Source organism: Anolis sagrei, chromosome 3 (genome assembly GCF_037176765.1).
Source record: "Anolis sagrei isolate rAnoSag1 chromosome 3, rAnoSag1.mat, whole genome shotgun sequence".
Lineage (NCBI taxonomy): Eukaryota > Metazoa > Chordata > Lepidosauria > Squamata > Dactyloidae > Anolis > Anolis sagrei.
This window is the reverse complement of record NC_090023.1, coordinates 4,237,443-4,243,442: the sequence shown is the minus strand read 5'-3', so window position 1 is coordinate 4,243,442 and position 6,000 is coordinate 4,237,443. Positions and strand designations below refer to the sequence as shown.

General features: G+C 45.3%; 1 protein-coding gene across 1 annotated transcript in view; it reads left to right on the top strand.

Moving 5' to 3' along the window:
- The first annotated feature begins 741 nt into the window (after positions 1-741).
- The window catches only part of ARAP1 (ArfGAP with RhoGAP domain, ankyrin repeat and PH domain 1), a 207,682-nt gene continuing 202,423 nt past the window's right edge, over positions 742-6,000 (top strand). The window contains exon 1 of the mRNA XM_067466421.1: positions 742-827. The gene's annotated coding sequence lies outside the window, so the exon portion shown is untranslated. The remainder of the gene's footprint in view (positions 828-6,000) is intronic.

The following is a 6,000-nucleotide window of genomic DNA, read 5'->3' as shown; positions in this document are numbered from 1 at the left end:
AAAAAGAAAGAAAGAGGCAGGGACGGGAGGAAAGAATGAAGGAAGGAAAGAAGGAAGGAAAGAAAGAAAGAGGGAAGGAAATGAAAGGAGGGAGGGAGGGAGGAAAAGGAGGGAAGAGGGAGAGAAGGAAGGAAGGAAAGAAAGAAAGAAAGAAAGAAAGAAAGAGAAAGGGACGGGAGGAAAGAATGAATGAAGGAAAGGAGGAGGGAAGGAAGGAAGATAAGAAAGAAAAAAAGAGGGAAGGAAACGAAGGAAAGTATGAAAGAAGGAGGGAGGGAGGAGGGAAAAGGAGGGAAAAGAGAGAGAAGGAAAGGAAAGAGGCAGGGACAGGAGGAAAGAACGAAGGAAGGAAAGAAGGAGGGAAGGAAGTAAGGGAGGAAAGAAAGAAAGAAAGGAAAGAAAGTATAAAAGAAGGAGGGAGGGAGGGAGGGAGGGAGGAGGGAAGAGAGAGAGAAGGAAGGAAGGAAGGAAGGAAGGAAAGAAAGAGGCAGGAACGGGAGGAAAGAATGAAGGAAGGAAAGAAGGAAGGAGGGAAGGAAGGAAGGGTGGGAGGAAAGAAAGAAAGCGAGGGAGGGAGGGAGGAAAAGGAAGGGATGGAAGGAAGGAAGGAGGGAAGAGAGAAAGAGAGAGCAGCCCTCCCCTCCTCCCGCCCCGCCTCCTTGCACCCGGCTCCGAGGGAAGAGAGGAAGGAAGGGAGGAAGGGAGGAAGAGAGGAAAGGAAGGCGGAGCTGTTTGGGAAAGAGCCGCACCGACCCTTCCTTCCTTCCTTCGCCGACAACTCCCGGCCGACTTTCCTTGGAGAAGCTGCTCCTGCCAGAGCCTCACCGGTTGGTCCTCTGCCTGCTGCTGGGGGAGGGAGGGGGGTATTGTGTGAGTGTGTGTGTGTGTGTGTAATTTACACGGGTGATCTCAAAGGGATGATCCTGGTTGTTGCTACTTCCTGGGGAGATGAGGAAATGCCATGCCGGTTGTGCCTAGTTCTTCTCCTCTCTGCTCTCTTCTACTTCCTCACCCTGGAGAATGAACCCACTTCCAACCCTGTTTCTGCCTCCTGCAGAATTCTGGGCTTTGTAGTTTTGGGGGGGGGGGGTTGTTAAAGGCTCCCCCCTAAACTACAAAGCCCAGAATTCTGCAGGAGGCAGAAGCCGGATTGAAAGTGGATTCACTCTCTAGTGTGATGAGGTCCTTGGCAAGGATAGCCATCCATAACATATCTTCTTGTTGTTGTTGTTGTTGTTGTTGTTGTTGTTGTTGTTACCCCACTTTTTCTCTCCACAAAAGAGGCTTATTGACATTGGAAAACCTTTCAAGGCAATGGAAAGTCCACAGATATACAAATATTCAAAACAGAAAGGGATTGATTTTTGTCATTTGGGCGTTGTAGTTGCTGGGATTTATAGTTCGCCCATAATCAAAGAGAATTCTGAACCCCGCCAACGATGGAATTGAACCAAACTTGGCACACAGGACTCCCATAACCAAGAGAAAATACTAGAAGGTTTTGGTGGGCATTGACCATGAGTTTGGGAGTTGTAGTTGCTGGGATTTATAGTTCGCTCACAATAAAATAGCATTCTAAACCCCACCAACAATGGAATTGAACCAAACTTGGCACACAGCACTCCCATAACCAAGAGAGAATACAGGAAGGTTTTGATGGACATTGACCTTGAGTTTGGGAGTTGTAGTTGCTGGGATTTATAGTTCACCCACAATCAAAGAGCATTCTGAACCCCATCAACGATGGAATTGAAACAAACTTGGTACACAGCACTCCCATAACCAAGAGAGAATACAGGAAGGTTTTGGTGGGCATTGACCATGAGTTTGGGAGTTGTAGTTGCTGGGATTTATAGTTCACCCACAATCAAAGAGCATTCTGAACCCCATCAACGATGGAATTGAAACAAACTTGGCACACAGGACTCCCATAACCAAGAGAAAATACTGGAAGGTTTTGGTGAGCGTTGACCATGAGTTTGGGAGTTGTAGTTGCTGGGATTTATAGTTCGCCCACAATCAAAGAGCATTCTGAACCCCACCAACAATGGAATTGAACTAAACTTGGCACACAGAACTCCCATGACCAACAGAAAATACTGGAAGGTTTTGGTGAGCGTTGACCTTGAGTTTGGGAGTTGTAGTTCACCTACTTCCAGAGAGCACTGTGGACTCAAATAATGATGGATCTGGACCAAACATGGCACGAATATTCAATATGCCCAAATGGGAACACTGGTGGAGTTTGGGGAAAATAGACCTTGGCATTTGGGAGTTGTAGTTGTTGGGATTTATAGTTCACCTGCAATAAAATTGCATTCTGAACCCCACCAACAATGGAATTGAACCAAACTTGGCACACAGCACTCCCATAACCAAGAGAGAATACAGGAAGGTTTTGGTGGGCATTGACCTTGAGTTTTGGAGTTGTAGTTCACCTACTTCCAGAGAGCACTGTGGACTCAAATAATGATGGATCTGGACCAAACTTGGCACGAATATTCAATATGCCCAAATGGGAACACTGGTGGAGTTTGGGGAAAATAGACCTTGGCATTTGGGAGTTGTAGTTGCTGGCATTTATAGTTCACCTGCAATCAAATTGCATCTTGAACCCACCAACAATGGAATTGAATTAAACTTGGCACACAGAACTCTCATGACCAGCAGAATATACTGGAAGGGCATTGACCTTGAGTTTTGGAGTTGTAGTTCACCTACATCCAGAGAGCACTGTTGACTCAAATAATTATGGATCTGAACCAAACTTGGCACAAATACCCAATATGTCCAAATGCGAACGCTGGTGGAGTTTGGGGGAAATAGACCTTGACATTTGGGAGTTGTAGTTTCTGGGATTTATAGTTCACCTACAATTAAAGAGCATTCTGAACCCCACCAACGGTGGAATTGAACCAAACTTGGCACACAGTTCTTCCATGACCAACAGAAAATACTAGAAGGGTATGGTGGGCAGTGTCCTTTGGACAATGCCCATGTTGGTCGTAGGAGTCCTATGTGCCACGTTTGGTTCAATTCCATCATTGGTGGAGTTCAGGATGCTCTTTGATTGTAGGTGAACTATAAATCCCTGCAACTACAACTCCCAAATGACAAAATTATTTTTTTTAGTTATGGTCACTCCTTGGGTTTGTAGTTGTCTTGTGGCCAAATTTGGCGTCAATTTGTATAGTGGTTTTTGAGTTATGTTAATCCCACTTAACGAACAATACATTTTTATTTATATAGATGCAGGCAGTTCCTGAATTAGAAGCATCCGATCATAATTATTGATACTTTGGTTACATATCTATGCTTTCCCCTTTAAGATAGGAAATTCCTTTCTAATAATGAATGGAAATAATGGTGGAGAGTTCATTCTGTTGTGCCCTTTCCCTCCGAGATGGGAAATTCCACCCGAGGAAGAGGAAATCCCGCTTTCCAGCTGCAAGCATTTCTGATAAGCGAGGCTCAGCCTGTCCTGCTTCTAAGTGTAGATGCTTCAATATGGTTACTTTATTGGGAGTTTTCAGAACTTTTTGAAGTTGATAACGCTTGTTTTAATGCCTTTCAAAGTTGCTTTGAGTCTCATTTTTAAAGAAAGATAGGGTAGGATTTTTATTTATTTATCGTGTCAGGAGCAAACCAAACAGTTGTATTGCATTTTTTAAATAAACAAACAAACAAAGCACAAAGTTTGCAAGCTTGGTAGTTGATTAAATGTCCTTTGACCAGTATCTGACCCCTTGGAGAGCCTCTGGTGTTGCCAAGAAAGTCCTCCATGGTGCATCATGTGGCATTGCAGCAGGTGGTCAGTGGTTTGCTCTTCTCCACACTCGCATGTCGAGGATTCCACTTTGTGGCCCCATTTCTGAAGGTTGGCTCTGCATCTCGTGGTGCCAGAACGCAGTCTGTTCAGCGCCTTCCAAGTCGCCCCGTCTTCTGTGTGCCCAGGAGGGAGTCTCTCATGTGGTATCAGCCATTGTTTGAGGTTCTGGGTTTGAGCCTGCCACTTTTGGATTCTCGCTTGCTGAGGTGTTTCTGCGAGTTTCTCTGTAGATCTTAGAAAACTATTTCTAGATTTAAGTCGTTGACATCCTGGCCGATACCCAAATAAGGGGTGGGGTGGAGATGTCTCTGCCTTGATCCTTTCATTATTGGCTGCTACTTCCTGACGGATGTCAGGTGGTGCAATACCAGCTAAGCAGTGTAATTTCCCCAGTGGTGTAGGGCGCAGACACCCTGTGATAATGCGGCATGTCTCATTAAGAGCCACACCCACTGTTTTAGCGTGGTGAGATGTGTTCCACACTGGGCATGCATACTCAACAGCAGAGTAGCAAAGCGCAAGGGCAGATGTCTTCACTGTGTCTGGTTGTGATCCCCAGGTTGCGCCAGTCAGCTTTCGTATGGTATTGTTTCTAGCGCCCACCTTTTGCTTGAAGCCTCCTCGTAGGATTGTAAGACATTCGGGCATCCCCTGGGTAACGTCTTCATAGACGGCTGATTCTCTCACTCCAGAAGTGACCAGAAGAATAGGATAGGATTGGAAGGAAGGATACTGTGAGTTTCTTAGTGCTGTCTGTGTTTAATAGTGTTTTAATGTTTGCAAATTTTTATGTTTTACTTTGTATACTAATGATTTTTATGTCAAGCTGCTTTGAGTCCATTTTGGGGAGATAAAGTGTGGTATAAATAAGTTTAGTAATAATAAAGTTCTTCTGTGCCAATGGATGGATGGAAGGCAGGCAGGAAGGCAGGCAGGCAAGCAAACTACGACTTTGTTGTGATGTTGTTCCTTGCAAAGGAAGGAAGAAGGAAGGACACAACTTTTGTTATTATGTTGTTCTATGTGAAGTAAGAGGGGCAGAGGGAGGAAGGAAGGAAGGAAGGAAGGAGGAAGGGAGGGGGGAAGGAAGAAGATATAGAAATGGGAGGAAGGAAGTGAAGAAAGAAGGATGGAGGGAAGGAAGGGAGATATAGAAATGGAAGGGAGGCAGAAGGAAAGAAAGAAGGAGAGAGGGAGGGAGGGAAGGAAAGAAGAAGATATAGAAATGGGAGGAAGGAAGGAAGGAAGGGAAGAAAGAAGGATGGAGGGAAGGAAGGAGATATAGAAATGGAAGGGAGAAGGAATGAAAGGAGAGAGGGTGGGAGGGAGGGAAGGAAGGAAGGAAGAAGATATAGAAATGGGAGGAAGAGAGGAAGGGAAGAAAGAAGGATGGAGGGAAAGAAGGAAGGAGATATAGAAATGGAAGGGAGAAGGAAAGAAAAGGAGAGAGGGAAGGAATGAAGAAGACATAGAAATGGAAGGAAGGGAAGAAAGATGGAGGGAAGGAAGGAGATATAGAAATGGGGGGAGAAGGAAAAAAAGAAGGGCAGGGGGAAGGAAGGAAAGAAGGAGGGAGGGAGGGAAGGAAAGAAAGAAGAAGATATAGAAATGGGAAGAAGAAAGAAGGAAGGTAGGGAAGAAAAAAGAATGGAGGGAAGGAAGGAGATATAGAAATGGAAGGAAGGGAGAAGGAAAGAAAGAAGGAGGGAGGGAGGGAAGGAAGAAGCTATAGAAATGGGTGGAAGGAAGGAAGGGAAGAAAGAAGGATGGTTGGAAGGAAAGAGATATAGAAATGGAAGGAAGGGAGAAAGAAAGAAAGAAGGAGAGAGGGAGGGAGGGGAGGGAAGAAGAAGATTTAGAAATGGGAGGAAGGAAGGGAAGGAAGGAAGGAAGGGGGCTGGAGGGAAGGAAGGAGATATAGAAATGGATGGGAGGGAGAAGGAAAGAAAGAAGGAGAGAGGGAGGGAGGGAAGGAAAGAAGATGATATAGAAATGGGAGGGAGGGAGGAAGGAGATATATAAATGGAAGGGAGGGAGAAGGAAAGAAAGAAGGAGGGAGGGAGGTAAGGAAGGAAGAAGATATAGAAATGGGAGGAACGAAGGAAGGAAGGAAGGAAGGATGGAAGGAAGGAAGGAAGGAAGGAAGGAAGGAAGGAAGGAAGGAAGGAAGG